This window comes from Syzygium oleosum, unplaced genomic scaffold (genome assembly GCF_021117445.2).
Source record: "Syzygium oleosum isolate NSW1041296 unplaced genomic scaffold, Sole_v2.1 Sole_v2.11, whole genome shotgun sequence".
Lineage (NCBI taxonomy): Eukaryota > Viridiplantae > Streptophyta > Magnoliopsida > Myrtales > Myrtaceae > Syzygium > Syzygium oleosum.
In genome coordinates, this window is record NW_026607495.1 from 2881452 (window position 1) to 2898923 (window position 17472).

The following is a 17472-nucleotide window of genomic DNA, read 5'->3' on the forward strand; positions in this document are numbered from 1 at the left end:
ACCAATTTGCGACTTTTGGTTCAAGTTATTTGTGACATTCTGAAATCTGACCCACTTGGGATTTATGAAATGAATGATTTTATGAACGTGCTTGTAGTTAGATCTCGCCCGGAACTGATCATTCATGGGATACTAACCGTTAAGGAAAGGCTAATTGGGGATTTAAATTCGCAAGACCAAAGAAACTCGATCGTGAACTGACTTCGACCATAAAAATTGTCGAGGTGACATTTTGAGCCAATGTAGGCCGATCCAAGGATAGTTAGGGATCAATTCGCTGCTGTCATATTAGTGGATCGCTGGTGATTTCGCTTGACCACGAAATGAATTGACGAATGACCCCAAACCTATACCAAACGATCGTGCCCGTCGGAACTAGCGATCGATCCTCGCGATTAAGTATCAACTGAGGTCGTCACGACCCGAGTGAACTTGAACGTGGCATGATTCAGTATCGGCCATGGGTCAAATGTGCGAATTTCCCCAAAAGCCACCCGTTAGTCTGAGATACGCTCAAGTTACGTTATTTAAAATTTAGTCATTAATTAGAGACCAAGTTGAGCATTGAAAATTTAGAAAGTCACGACAAATCATTTGGACGACGTTGTTATTAGCATGATTAGCCTTAGAATTGTCCGAATCCTTTAGAAAAATCGAATTTCGGCGAGAAATGGAAAATGACCGTTTTACCCTTGAGACTTTGTTAAGGCCAAGTGTAAATGGGGAAGGGCATTTTGGTCATTTCACCCTCACTTTAGAAATAACAATTTTTGGACAATTTTGCCCTTGGAAATTTTGTGAAATTTCAATTTTGCCCTTGGATATTTTTTGTAAGGATTAATCTGGACCGTCGATCTTAGGATAAGATCGAATCTTGACCGTTGATTGGAAAGTAGAGAGAGGGGTAGGATGGTAATTTTAAAGAGAGAGACACCAATTATTAGTGTCAAGCCTATTTCTTCCTCTCTCTCTCTCTCTCTCTCTCTCTCTCTCTCTCTCTCTCTCTCTCTCTCTCTCTCATTTCTTCCTCACGGCAACCTCATTCTCTCTCTCACTCTCGGCAAACTCCCTCTCCCTCTCTCCCTTGGCCGAACCTCCCTTCCTCCTTGTGCCGCGTGACCAGATCAACCGCACGCCGGAGCCACCGCCGCCGCCGTGGCCGTTCGCCTCACACCACCCTCATCATCTCACTTCACCCTCTTTCCCTCTCTTTCTTGGCCTCTTAGATCAGCTCAGCTCCGCCGGAACAGCCGCCGTTCGCCCAAGGCCGCCGTGCGCTCGCCGGTCTCCTCGGCCGCTTGGTGTCGCCGCCGGTGAGTCGCCGGTAAACCTTACCGCGTCGCCGCTGCCGCTGCTGTTCACTCTCTATCCAGCCACCGTTGAGACCTCAATTTCGCGTAGGAATCACAAGTAAGTGATATCCTAACCCTCGCCTAGGATAACGGGTATTTTCGGGTTAGTTCGGGGCCGTTTTAGTGAGTTTTAGGGGTTAATCGTGGAACAATGGTTGGACTGATTTGGCTGAGTGCTTTGGGTGAAATTGTGATGAGTTTTTGAGGTGGAATTGAGGTTAGAATTGATTGGTTAGGTAATCGGAATGATTCCGAGTGATTATTGTGGCTTATTACGCGAAAAACGGGCCTAAATGTGCCGTTATGATGATTTTCTGTGGTGGCCGAATTACTGTTCATGCTGTGGCCGAATTAGTGCATATTGATGATTAAAATATAGTGTGTGTTGGTTCGGGGGTTGTCGGTAGGAGTACGACACCCATGAATGGCGGAATTTGGCCTAAAATGCAGAAATTCGGGTTAATTGTGCACGTGCGAATTGAATTGGGTTGGCTGGTTTGTGTGGCTATTGTGGCTTGAAATACACATGAAAATGTTGAATTTATGCCCATGTTAGTGGCTGTGATTGTGAGCCCAATGGAGGCCTTGTATGCTTGTTGAATTGTGAATTGATTGGTTGAAATGTGGACCGTTTTATGCACGCATGGACTGAATTAAATTGACTGGCAATTGACCATGATTGGGTGTTGATTGAGCATGTGAAATACGTGAGGTTCGATGTGTGCATGGGCCGAGTTTGATCGGCTGGTGATTTGGCATGTTGGTGCGTAAATCGAACGAGTGAATGAATGAGAAATTGTGTGAAATATCGTGCGTGTGGTCACGAAAATCCCTGAGGCGGTACTATTATGCGGGGAATTGAGCCGTCCTGAGACGGTACTATTACGCGGGATGATGCCCGGTATTACCGGAAGACGGCCAATGTCACGCCCCGTATCGTACGAAGCATGAACATCCGTTTATAGGTCGAAATGTGGTGCGACGCTCCCAGGTTACGTCACCGACCCGAAAACCCAAATAAGAGAAAACACGCCACATGCGGAAACGACGTATATATATTATATATATACACCCAGATAATTTAAAAGCAACCATGAATAGCAAGAACTAACCATTAACAACTGATTAAAAACAACATATGCATTCATTAAAAACACTTATATACAATATCCATTATAGACAAAATACAACAAAAGGGCCACTAAAACAAACAGGGATCGGTGGCCTAGGGGGATCGGACTAACCACTAGAGGCTACAGACAAAAAGGGGTTGGCCTCTACTCCTAACACTGAGATCTGCCCTAGGGCATCCAGTCGGGGTCAGATCCATACGTCTCGGAAGAACCCTCGGACTGCTCTGGCTCCTCCTCTGAACTCATAGCCTCACAATTCATGGCCGGAGATCTGAAATGTCGGTTTTACCACAACCGTGAGAAATCTCAGCAAGTACAAACCACTAATCCTAAACTAGGCGAACGTGCACCTCCAGAAGGGTAAATAAAACGCATCAAACAATGAACCAGTATAACATTAAAACATTCCCGGCTCACAGCCCAATTTACTATCTCAACCCTGCAGGTTAGGCATTTTATATTACCACGATAATCACAGCACAGGCGCAATCATACTCAATCACACGTGCGCCATACGCATGCTCATGCTCGTTAGTGTCAGCCTCACACACAAATCACCGGCACGCACCTCAGCCACATACACTGGCACACATTTGCCATGCTTATGAATCAGCTCAAACGACGCACGTTGGCACACTGCTCATTTTTATATATTATCAATCGACCCGAAGGTCACGACCCGAAGGCCAACAACACTTCACGGCCTGCGCCAAGGCGCTCATGGCCCGGTGTCTCTAGCCCGCGTAAAACGCATCAGGCGCAACACCGATCTCCTCACGAACCAGAGCCCGCGTAAAACGCATCAGGTTGGTCGTCTTCCGGACGAACCGGGCATCGTCCCGCGTAAGACACCTCAGGACGGCACGACCCGAAGGCCACGACCCGAAGGCCATAATTGAATAAAACGACCCGTAGGCCCGACCCGAAGGCCAACAGTTTGATAAAACGACCCGTAGGCCCGACCCGAAGGCCACAATTTAATAAACTCAAGTATGTACTTCAAAGCACTCAATTTCACTCGTAACACAACATACTTTGCGAGCTACATCCCGGGAATTCAAACCAATTGCCAATGCCAGAATGCCAAACACGATCATTCGACGATTAAACAAATTTAACGCATTCTCGGTACACCCAATTATCTCCAAATTGAATCCAATCAACTCAACGTTTACTCCGCACATTTAATCCAAAGCAATTCCACACGCCTAGGCCCGCCACGAGTAAATTCGATCTCGATAATTGTTTTTATCGACACGGGGCCACTTAATAGGATTAAACAAGTCCCAATCAACCCATAACATGACTAAATTTCCAGCCATTAATCCATAAACCATTTAATGCTCAACTTAGATAAATTTAGGCATTTTCGGTACTGAATGAACAGTACCAGGTCTAAGCACCAATTAGGCCTTAAGCCACGTTTAAATCATCTCATAAAGCCCCAATCACAATTACTAATTACCCAACCACCAAATACACTTAATTAGGCCTCAATTAAGCCTAATTAGCCCCTAAAAATGCCTAAATTCTTGCCATTAGTCAATGAATCAACTAAGTCCCAAATTAAGCAAAATAATGCCAATTTCGGTACTGATGAACAGTACCAGGGCAGCAGACTAATTAGGCCTTAATTCACCTCTAAACCACTTCATTAAGCACTAATTAGGTCCCCTAATCACTCCACACAACATTAGGCATATCTAGACCATGATTAGGCTTAATTAACCCCCTAATTACCCTCTAAAATGCACAAATAAACTAATTAAGGGTTTAGGGGTTTATACTCGCCTATTGATGACTCGGGACGACGAGAACGGGCGGTCGATCACCGACGCGCGGTAAGGATCGACGGCGGCGTTCCGGTTGCAAGCCGGCGGTCACGGCGCACGACGGGAACGACGATTCGCGGCTGTTCTTCACTGTTTGAGGCTGGAAATAGGGCCGTGTGGGTGGCTGAACAGAGGCGAGAGTGGCCGCCGGTGGTGCTTTGGATGGTGGCCAAGCGAGCTTCCGCCGGTACTGTTCGGCGTGAACACATCAGAACTTGTAAACGTGAACTGCAGAACGTAAACGGGAAAGAAGAAAGGAATTCTCGGGGGATTTGGCCGAATAAACTGAGAGGAGAGAGAGAGGGTCTGGTCAAAGTGAGTCAATAAGGTGTGGGTGGATTCCAAGTGTCAACATCTTGGCCATTTGGACAATTTTGCCCTTGATCCAAGGGCTAAGATTCAATCTAATCCAATTATTTAGGGGTAAAATGGTCATTGGTCCTTAACCCAAGCTGACCAGACCTGGTTTAGCCCTAACTCACCTTGGTTAGTCCCCTAATTAAATCCAAAATTCGGAATTGTCCAAAAATGGCCTAGGGGCATTTTCGTAATTTTTCGATCCCGAACCGAAATTCCAATTTTTGTCCATACCGGTCCTACATATTCATAGTAGACATAATCCGGTATCGGATCCTTAAAATTCATCCGTTAAGCCCTCGAAAACCAGTCCGAAAGTTTCGAGGGGTAAAACCGTAATTTTTCGTTCCGGGGTCGAAATTTCAATTTTTGGCCGTATGCACTCCAGACGTGCGTGGCCACCCCAAAATGGCATCGATTCCGAAAAATAATTTCGTTTGGGCCTCGGAAACGGGCATCGAGGTCCCCAGGGGCAAAATTGTAATTTTCCCCAATTTCTGTCGAAATTTCCGTTTTCAGCCGTACTAGTCCCAAACATGCGTGGCCACTCTAAAATGACGTCCGTCCTGCCAAATAGTCGTAATTACCCTTGAAATTTTGATATCAAAGTTCGGGCTCAATATCGCGATCGAAATAGCTCGTTTTGAAGTATTAGGGCCTCTCACTAACGGGCGGCTGTTTAGGTGTTACGCGTATTGACCTAGGATTGTCCGAGTCATGATGGCCTCGAATTTCGAGAGAACGAGAGGAATTATCACTAGCACCAGGGTCGCGATCGTTCGGATTAGAATCGGGATTCATTTGTCAGGCGTACTTTCGATCGTGCGGAATCACCCGCGATCCGATCGTACGTTACTGACGATATCAACCCGTCATTTTCCTAAGATCGGCCTATATTGGTTCAAAATATTTCCTCGGCGTTTCTCGAACTTGGCACTCAATCGCGATCGGGTCCTCGGTCCACGTACCTGTTCCTATTTAGCCGTTCCCAATTGGTTAGTATCCCGTGATTGATCAGGTCCGGGCGAGACTTACTAAAATCAAACAAGAATTAATGCACACTTTATTGGTCCCGGTAACGGGTCAAAATTCAGGATGTTACAACTCTTCCCCCCTTACAAAAATTTCGTCCTCGAAATTTGTAATCTACTCTTACTCCTCAAACAGGTGGGGATATTGACGTCGCATGGCCTCTTCACTTTTCTCAAACGGCACCTTCTGTCCATTGGTGTTCCCAGACAATTTGGCCACTAGGACTGTCTTATTATGTGGTCCCCGATCCTTTCTGTCCTTAAGCTACACTAGCCTCTCCACGTACGACGCTTCGTCGTCTACGTCTGTCTTCTCTTAACGTGGGTCATATTTGGTTCATAATTTCTCCACATCGACTCGTGGAATACGTCATATACTTAGGACAGATTAGGCGGCAAGGTAAATCGATAGGTCAGATTTCCAATCTTTTGCAGCATATCAAACAATCCGACATACCTCGGCTCAACCTTTCTTTCTTGCCATATCAGGGCAATCTTTTCATAGGGAATACTTTGACTCACATTTGGTCCCCAATCTCAATACTCTAAAAGTCGTCGTCTTCGATCGTGTAAATTTTTCTGACGACTCTACTTATCTGTCCGACTCAAAGTCCCTTTCGCACTGCCAAAAGGTGCGCAGACCTAATCGGTCTATCAGCTGTCGTCCCAATGGATCATGTCCTTTCTGACTTCTCAGCAATTCCTCTACAACATCCTTTGGGGCAGGTTCCCATTTCGACATCGGAAATTTCCGACGGTCACATTAGCCTTCCCGGCTTATAGTGCTGTGCCATCTCTCATAGGCATGTCAAACACTTGATCATGAGCTTGGCCACATTTATTCTTATACTATTCCACCAGTAATGTTGCTACAAGTTTTGACACACCCTGGGTACTACTCGGGTGGACACTATACTTACTGTGGAAATTTCCACTCAAGATTTCCTCCTCGAGTTTTGCCTCATCGGGTACACACAATCACCCTTAGAACCTCAAAAATTTCTATCCCCGAATACATGGAAATTCGACTTTCGCTTATCGGCATCCACCTCAATGACTCTTCGTATCTCGTGATCCACATAATGCCATTCCTTGTTCTGGGCCTAGATTTCCAAACTAATCCTCAAAGAGGCCAACGGATTCAACATTCGGCTTACCTCAAATTTAACTTCCGAGTCCCTGAGCCTTCCTAACAAGGTTCATTCCTTGATCACCCCATACGCCTCAATCGACTCACGACTTAACGCATCTATTACTCGTCTAGCCATTCCATGGCGACACCGGTCATTGCAATCAATTCCCCGTCGTGCATCAGATAAATCATCTCGTACGGCCTCAACTAGCACGACGCATAATTTGTTACTCTACCGTGTTGCCTCAATACACATCTACATCTTCTTAGTGAAGCGTCACTATAGACCTCGAATCCTCCCGGTCCAGGTTGAATATTCAATACCGGGGCAATCATCAGCCTACACTTCAACTCTTGGGAACTCCATTCACAGTGATCATTCCATTCAAACGGATTTCCTTCTCAATCAGTCGTGCCCATAACACGGCTATCAACGAGAATCTTCCACAAAATATCGATAATCGTCAGTCAAATCTATAACACTGTCAACCTCTATTATTGGCATCAATCTTGGCCACTTAGTCCTCTCCTCAACTTTAGTCGGGTTCACTGTAATTCCATTTCCCCTAGATTATATGTCCAGGGAACGTTATTCTATTGAGCCAAAATTCGCACTTGCCATACTTGGCATGGAGTGCGTATTCTCTTAAAATTCGCAACACCTCAGTCAGACTTGCTTCTTATTCCCAGGCTCCTCGAGTCTCCCAATACATTGTCAACGAAAATCGTTACGAACTAATCCCATAATTCTTCAAACACTCGATTCATTAGGCCTACAGAAGTAGCGAGGCATCCCTTAGACCAATGGGCATTACTATGAATACGTAGTGCCCATACCTCGTCTGTTAAGCAGTCGTAATTATATCCCCTTGTCATATCCTTAACGGAAAATTTCCAGTCCGTAACACGATCTTGGGAACATTCTCGTTCTAAATTCCTTGCCGGTGACATCCGTCCATAATTCAATCTCAGAGGACACTAAAGTTTATTGCAATTGATCGAACAGGCTATTGATCCTCGGTAATGGGTACTCATTCCTTTTTGTTACATGGTTCTGTTGCCGGTAATTTACGTACCATCTCAAAGTCCTGTCCTTTTTCCTCATACTAAATATAGGAACTTCCCATAGAGATACACTAGGGCGAATAAAATTTTTGTCCCCGAGTTCTTACATCTGAACTTTCAATTCCTTTGATTTCCGGCAAGGACACTCAATACAATGCCCTCGAAATCAGTTCAACTCTCGACCAAATCTGTCATGATTCCACTTCTCGTTTTAGTGGCAACCCTGAAATTTCTAAGGAAAGACCTCGGAACGTTACACGCCTCGTTAATTTTTTTGACTTTAGTTCCGTCACGATCGGGTCAACCACGCCCACTAACGTCCTTCACAACCTTCATCTGATATCTAATCACCTCAAGCAAGGGCATCCAAGGAATCGAGATTCCTCCTCGACTTTCCTGAAATCCAAACCTAGGACATCCATTCGGACTAAACTGGATTACCCTATTGTCATAATTCATTATGGCTTTCTGCCTTATGAATCATTCCGTATCAATCTCCACGATAAAATCGTACATGGCCAATACTGCCGAGTCAACACTCCTTTCTCTATTATCAATTACTGTCTCACAGTTAGGACACCTCAACGACACCATCACCTTATCATTCGAGGAATCGTCACACCAAACGTGACTCAAATACAACAGACTCAATCCTGTCCAGTTTAACTAGTTGTTCCGACTCCCACCTTCGATGCAAGCCTCAGGACGACTCATTCAATAGTTCGGCTTTCTGATATCCTTCCTAACCGATGGGATGAGCAATCTATTTCCATGCCATTTACTTCTTCCTGAAGCGACGATTATCCTTATTCTGAGCATACCATGATCCAGAAGTGGTTGCCCCTTCTCACTAATCTCGCTCTATCACGTGGGCTCATTCAAGCATTTTCACATCATTCCCGATGTTCAATGAAAGCATTAGGTTTCGGAGATCTGACTTCAGTCCGTCTTGGAATTTCCGAACCTTGTCCTGTGGATTCTCAACCAACCAAGCGGACTCCTTTCCATATCGTTCCACAGTCATCTGCTCTCAGTGAAGTCATATAAACTCCGTCAGTTCCCTTTTTGGGCAGTCTCCGGGAAATATTCTCCCATAGAAACTCTTAACAATCATGGCCCAAATCTAAGTTGTACTCATTGGGGACATCTTATCCCTGGTGGAAGGCCATCAACAGCTGGCATGATTCTGAAACGGATACACCGCCAACTTTACTTTCTTCATCTCGGTGCACTCCAATGTTTCAAAGGCTTTCTCAACTTTCGCTATCAATCCCGGTGCAACCTTGGGGTCACCCTTACTATTGAACTTAAGAAAGTTTCACTCGAGAGATTATTCCACCAGTTGATGCACTCGCCTATTAGCCACTATGTGAGCTTAACCCTACTGGCATTATTTCCAATCACAGCAGTAATCGCTGCAGCCCCAACAGCCTAGGCAATAATGGTGCTCCCTTCCTGAGCTTGCCTGCCCACACATTCCCCATTTCTGATAGGATCTGAGTCACAACCTCGAATCTTAGGTCTCAGGCTCATGGTCTACAGCACTCGACTGCTACCGAGTTTCCTTACTCATCACACTGCCATTCTTGACGCCTCACTATACAGCTACCTTCTATAACCCCCCCTAAGGGATTAGAAACTTAAACCAATCTACTCAGTCTAAGTCTTAGGCAGGTATCAAACAACAATCAACACTCAGCATATGGCCTAACATTTATCCAACACATCACCCAAGGGGTTTGCATACTCACCTCAGGTCCTGCCGCACTTGCACTGCAAGGGTCACACCGAACAATCCAAACACAATCAATGCACAATGGTCAGGAGATGCATGTAGCACACGAGGTCACCCTATTGGCTACCCATGGTCTCATCGCTCCTTATCACTCCAGACCTCGACCAAATTCGACCGAGCTGACCTTGCTCTGATACCAATTCGAACGTGGATGTCACGCCCCGTATCGTACGAAGCATGAACATCCGTTTATAGGTCGAAATGTGGTGCGACGCTCCCAGGTTACGTCACCGACCCGAAAACCCAAATAAGAGAAAACACGCCACATGCGGAAACGACGTATATATATTATATATATACACCCAGATAATTTAAAAGCAACCATGAATAGCAAGAACTAACCATTAACAACTGATTAAAAACAACATATGCATTCATTAAAAACACTTATATACAATATCCATTATAGACAAAATACAACAAAAGGGCCACTAAAACAAACAGGGATCGGTGGCCTAGGGGGATCGGACTAACCACTAGAGGCTACGGACAAAAGGGGTTGGCCTCTACTCCTAACACCGAGATCCGCCCTAGGGCATCCGGTCGGGGTCGAGATCCATACGTCTCGGAAGAACCCTCGGACTGCTCTGGCTCCTCCTCTGAACTCATAGCCTCACAATTCATGGCCGGAGATCTGAAATGTCGGTTTTACCACGGACTATTTTAAAACTCTTTTTACTGTGCTCCCAACAACTCAAATAAAACACCAACTCCTAGGAATAACCAAACAGCCACTTCTCCGATCTGCTCCGTCTCCACAGGGGTGCACGCTCAACGACCGCTGGATGAAATGCAGCATCCCAAAAAGTGGTGGTGTCCTCGGCATCCTACGGCTGGGGGTCTGAAAATGTTTCGGTTTACACAACCGTGAGACGAATCTAAGCGTGTACAAACCACTAATCCTAAACTAGGCGAACGTGCACCTCCAGAAGGGTAAATAAAACGCATCAAACAATGAACCAGTATAACATTAAAACATTCCCGGCTCACAGCCCAATTTACTATCTCAACCCTGCAGGTTAGGCATTTTATATTACCACGATAATCACAGCACAGGCGCAATCATACTCAATCACACGTGCGCCATACGCATGCTCATGCTCGTTAGTGTCAGCCTCACACACAAATCACCGGCACGCACCTCAGCCACATACACTGGCACACATTTGCCATGCTTATGAATCAGCTCAAACGACGCACGTTGGCACACTGCTCATTTTTATATATTATCAATCGACCCGAAGGTCACGACCCGAAGGCCAACAACACTTCACGGCCTGCGCCAAGGCGCTCATGGCCCGGTGTCTCTAGCCCGCGTAAAACGCATCAGGCGCAACACCGATCTCCTCACGAACCAGAGCCCGCGTAAAACGCATCAGGTTGGTCGTCTTCCGGACGAACCGGGCATCGTCCCGCGTAAGACGCCTCAGGACGGCACGACCCGAAGGCCACGACCCGAAGGCCATAATTGAATAAAACGACCCGTAGGCCCGACCCGAAGGCCAACAGTTTGATAAAACGACCCGTAGGCCCGACCCGAAGGCCACAATTTAATAAACTCAAGTATGTACTTCAAAGCACTCAATTTCACTCGTAACACAACATACTTTGCGAGCTACATCCCGGGAATTCAAACCAATTGCCAATGCCAGAATGCCAAACACGATCATTCGACGATTAAACAAATTTAACGCATTCTCGGTACACCCAATTATCTCCAAATTGAATCCAATCAACTCAACGTTTACTCCGCACATTTAATCCAAAGCAATTCCACACGCCTAGGCCCGCCACGAGTAAATTCGATCTCGATAATTGTTTTTATCGACACGGGGCCACTTAATAGGATTAAACAAGTCCCAATCAACCCATAACATGACTAAATTTCCAGCCATTAATCCATAAACCATTTAATGCTCAACTTAGATAAATTTAGGCATTTTCGGTACTGAATGAACAGTACCAGGTCTAAGCACCAATTAGGCCTTAAGCCACGTTTAAATCATCTCATAAAGCCCCAATCACAATTACTAATTACCCAACCACCAAATACACTTAATTAGGCCTCAATTAAGCCTAATTAGCCCCTAAAAATGCCTAAATTCTTGCCATTAGTCAATGAATCAACTAAGTCCCAAATTAAGCAAAATAATGCCAATTTCGGTACTGATGAACAGTACCAGGGCAGCAGACTAATTAGGCCTTAATTCACCTCTAAACCACTTCATTAAGCACTAATTAGGTCCCCTAATCACTCCACACAACATTAGGCATATCTAGACCATGATTAGGCTTAATTAACCCCCTAATTACCCTCTAAAATGCACAAATAAACTAATTAAGGGTTTAGGGGTTTATACTCGCCTATTGATGACTCGGGACGACGAGAACGGGCGGTCGATCACCGACGCGCGGTAAGGATCGACGGCGGCGTTCCGGTTGCAAGCCGGCGGTCACGGCGACGACGGGAACGACGATTCGCGGCTGTTCTTCACTGTTTGAGGCTGGAAATAGGGCTGTGGGTGGCTGAACAGAGGCGAGAGTGGCTGCCGGTGGTGCTTTGGATGGTGCCGGGCGGCTCGCCGGTATGCTGTTCCGGCGTGAAACAGTACTCGAGGAACTGCGTAAACGTGAAGCTGCAACGAGAAACGGGAAAGAAGAAAGGAATTCTCGGGGGATTTGGCCGAATAAACTGAGAGGAGAGAGAGAGGGTCTGGTCAAAGTGAGTCAATAAGGTGTGGGTGGATTCCAAGTGTCAACATCTTGGCCATTTGGACAATTTTGCCCTTGATCCAAGGGCTAAGATTCAATCTAATCCAATTATTTAGGGGTAAAATGGTCATTGGTCCTTAACCCAAGCTGACCAGACCTGGTTTAGCCCTAACTCACCTTGGTTAGTCCCCTAATTAAATCCAAAATTCGGAATTGTCCAAAAATGGCCTAGGGGCATTTTCGTAATTTTTCGATCCCGAACCGAAATTCCAATTTTTGTCCATACCGGTCCTACATATTCATAGTAGACATAATCCGGTATCGGATCCTTAAAATTCATCCGTTAAGCCCTCGAAAACCAGTCCGAAAGTTTCGAGGGGTAAAACCGTAATTTTTCGTTCCGGGGTCGAAATTTCAATTTTTGGCCGTATGCACTCCAGACGTGCGTGGCCACCCCAAAATGGCATCGATTCCGAAAAATAATTTCGTTTGGGCCTCGGAAACGGGCATCGAGGTCCCCAGGGGCAAAATTGTAATTTTCCCCAATTTCTGTCGAAATTTCCGTTTTCAGCCGTACTAGTCCCAAACATGCGTGGCCACTCTAAAATGACGTCCGTCCTGCCAAATAGTCGTAATTACCCTTGAAATTTTGATATCAAAGTTCGGGCTCAATATCGCGATCGAAATAGCTCGTTTTGAAGTATTAGGGCCTCTCACTAACGGGGTTTGTTTAGGTGTTACGCGTATTGACCTAGGATTGTCCGAGTCATGATGGCCTCGAATTTCGAGAGAACGAGAGGAATTATCACTAGCACCGGGTCGCGATCGTTCGGATTAGAATCGGGATTCATTTGTCAGGCGTACTTTCGATCGTGCGGAATCACCCGCGATCCGATCGTACGTTACTGACGATATCAACCCGTCATTTTCCTAAGATCGGCCTATATTGGTTCAAAATATTTCCTCGGCGTTTCTCGAACTTGGCACTCAATCGCGATCGGGTCCTCGGTCCACGTACCTGTTCCTATTTAGCCGTTCCCAATTGGTTAGTATCCCGTGATTGATCAGGTCCGGGCGAGACTTACTAAAATCAAACAAGAATTAATGCACACTTTATTGGTCCCGGTAACGGGTCAAAATTCAGGATGTTACAGCCAATTTGAGGCGTGTACTTCAACGTGGGTAGTGCTGTAGGTGGTGGATGTTGAGCCTGAGGTGGTACTATTACGCGGGCAAGATACATAGCCTGAGGCGGTACCATTACGCGGGCTAAGGAGTGTTGTGAAATTGAGGTGGTGGATGTTGAGCCTGGGGCGATACTATTACGCGGGCAAGAGACATAGCCTGAGGCGATACCATTACGCGGGCTAAGGAGTGTTGTGAATATGAGATGGTCGCAGTGAACCTGAGGCGGTACTATTACGCGGGTCACTGGCAAGTCGAGTGAAAACAGTGTGATGAGGCAGGAACGAGTGTGTGGAATGTGGAATTGGAAATGCCATGTGTTCAACTTGTGGCATGAAAGTAATTTGAAATGTGCATGTGGTTGGAATTTGTGTTATTGTAGCTAACGTGCAGGTTGCACATATTAAAAGCCCAGGTAAGTGCAATTGTGTGCCTGTGATGTGCTTATTGAGTGTTATGGTGTTTGAACTTGTCTAGAGGTACGTATTAGCCTAGGTGGGGTTTAGGGTGTTACTTGCTGAGAAGTGTTCTCACAGTTGTTTCAACCAAACAATTTCAGAACCTCGGCCTGAACCATGAATCTTCCTTCGCCGCCGCCTCAGCATTTTGGAATACCGATGCACACCGACCATAACGTGGTAGAGTACCCAACCATAACGTGGTAGAGTACCCAACAGACGAGCAAGAGGCTTAGAGGGATTCAGACTCGAGTTCTGAGGAGTCGGACTCGGAGTGGACGCTATCTAGAGGGCATAGGGGTTAGTTTTAGGGGTTGAGTAAAGGATTTTGAAGTGTCTCATTTTTGGAGTAAGGTATACCCAGGCTACTGATCTTTTTGATATCGGTGGTATATAGTTTAGGAGCTCGGTGTGCATGTAAATTATGTGGATTGTATATGGTGGATATTGTATGAGTTTGAATCAGTAATGGATGTCTATTCTCCCTTTTACCCCTAGTTAATATTGTCTGGGTGTTTGTGGCTTTCGCTGGTGTTTTATATCTCTGATGGTTTGATTTGGGTCGGCGGCGTTTTCCTGGGACGTCGCACTAATTCGACCAAGGAGGGGTGTCACGAGCTCGATAGGGTTCGGGGCGTGACATTATTAACATGCAAATCATTTCAGTTTGGAATCGCCACTAATATATTTCTTGATGGGTCGATTAGAAACTCAAGTAAAGTATTAGGAGATTTACTTTACTCCTACGAACCAGAAATTATGAGTTCGGGGACTTGATTACGCTAGATTACTCTAACGCCTTTTCGGTACCTTTTCTCTTTTATTCGAAAATATGTTTTGCAAGCAGTTTGAATTAATTTTAAATATGTCCACTAACATATGAGGTGTTCATGCAGATGTGCAACTATTAATGTAACACTCACGGAAAAGCAAAGTAATAAATAGCAAGAAAGAAATTAAAAATCAAACATCACTAAACAAACAATTTTTAGGGTTTTCTTTTATCTTAAAATAAAGTCTAATCTACATGACATACAACTTTTCTAGCTTTCAAACTATATGACATGCATATGATATTTTTTGGTATTTTTTATTAAAATTCGGAATTAAAAATGAACGAAAATGAACTATCTAGAACAAGATATTATCTAATTTAAGCTAGGAGATAATCTAAGTTAAATCCTACTTTTATTAGATAATTATCTTAACTAGATATTATCCTAGCATGCAATCTATTCTAGATAATGAAATCAACCTAATCTATCCAGCAATCTTTTTGGATTTTTTTTTTTATATTTTTGAAACAGGACAGTTATCCCAACCAAAGATAAAAACTTACCTAATCCACATGTGCAATCCACGAAGATTTCCAATTGAAGATTACGATAATATAAAAAATAACCCACCGTCTCACGGGTTAAATTAAAGATTGTTGCAATCTTTAGGCACAACAATTATCCAATATTAAGTTGAAATAATTAAAAAAATGATTTGATATCTTTACGAATCAAATTAGTAATTAAATCAACCCATATCAATAATGCCATAATTAGATAATGCCTAGGATCTCAATAAAATCAATCTGTAATTAAAAATTAGATATTCAAATGAAATTGAATAGAATTGTTACCTAATTTGAATGTGCGCAATCTCAATCAAAATCGGATTTAAATTGCGGATGGATTACGAGTGAGGCTCGCGGTGGTGGATGGCCAAGATGGTGGCTCGCGGACTTACTGGCCATCCGCGGTTCAGCTGATGCAGTGATGACGGGGTCGTCTTGGTGCTCGTCGCGAACTGACTTCTCCCAACACCTGTAAAATAATGAAAACACAAGGGACTCGACTGGGCTTGCGAGGTGCTAGTCGCGGTGAAGTTTGCTGGAACAGCACGAGAACCGCAGGACACGTCTGGATGTAGGCTTAGGAATCGTAAGAGGAATAGCACCAAATCACCAAGGAGTACTCGCTGGGATATTGAGATGCAATTGTATTTGAGCAGACCGCGCTGGCAACTTGGGGAGGGTGCACTAACGTGAGGTGTTGAGAGCACAGAGGCAAAGCTTTCACTTGAATCCAGACGCTACATGCATGAAGATGAGCTGTTGATGAAGAATTGGCCTTGACTTCCTACCTCTCTATTGCCCTCTCTTATTTAGAAAGCTGCGGCCCGCTCCCCTCTTTTTTCCTGTTTTCTTCTGAGCCTGTAAAGAGAGAACCCAAGGTAGTCGTTCTCTCCTTCTCCAGTGCAAATGCAATTATATGGGCCTAATCACTGATGCAAATGCTCATAATATCTATTTACAATTAAACTAATTTTTTTAAGGGCCGAGATCGATCCCTGATTTTTTATGCAAATAATGACTAACTGGGTCACCAAAATTTAGGTGTCAACACAGTTTTGCTAAGTGTCGTGAGTTGAGTGAGAACCTAGGCCACCATGCTTCACGTATTCAACGTAAAACACTTTCATCCATTTTAAGTTATTGGACCTGAGTATGTTCTTAAATTGTTTCGTCTGAACTCTAAGATGTAAAATTCGAGAGTATTTTATGAAGAGAGGAGAGAAAAACTTTCTCTCCAATTGAAGGGTTAGGTGTGCGAACTCGTTCATCGAGAATAACGAACTTGGGATTGCAGTCGAAAGCTGAGGTATGGCGGGTCGCATAACCCTCACGGGCATTGCAAATCCACTACCTTGGTCTACCGGTCAATCGATGCGGTTATGGCATCTAGTACATATGATTTAACCTTTTTGGGTTATGTTAAACGTAAGTCTGTTGGTAAACCGGTCCATTTCCTTCTCCCTTGACCGTGACCCCTAGTAGATTCGTCTAGCCGTTTCCCTTGATTTTTTGTCTTGAAACCTTGCATGTGTGTCTCGGTCCATGCTTTGGCCGAGGTCCCTAGAATGTTAGGCTCGTTTTCTTGTAATCTCACGTTTGAGTGCAATCACACATTCTCATTCACTTGTCATCAAGATTCCATGTTTGTTTGGGACTGTTTGGAGGGCAAATGAGCATATTTAGCTCACTGTCCAGCATACCTAGTGGGCTGGACAGTGGGTTTTGAGTTCGCATTCGGTTTCTTTAACAGTCCCTTGCGGTCCCGGGGTGGTCCCATTGCATTAATTGCATCATTCCCGAGTCATATTTGCATGTTCGCCTCATATTTATTGAATTTTCATCACGGTTGTTGATTTGTAATTTATCGACACGTTTTTGGTATAGTTTAGATATCTAATCATGTAATAATAAATATAAATGAGAATGACAAAAGAAATGATAAATGACATAGTGAAAAAATAAATCAAACTTGCATTTAGTTAGTAATTGCATTTTAGAGAGAGGTTTAATTAATGTTTCATTTTATGTTATTTCGTTTGATACTTCATTATCTCATTTAGCTTTAGGAGACATGC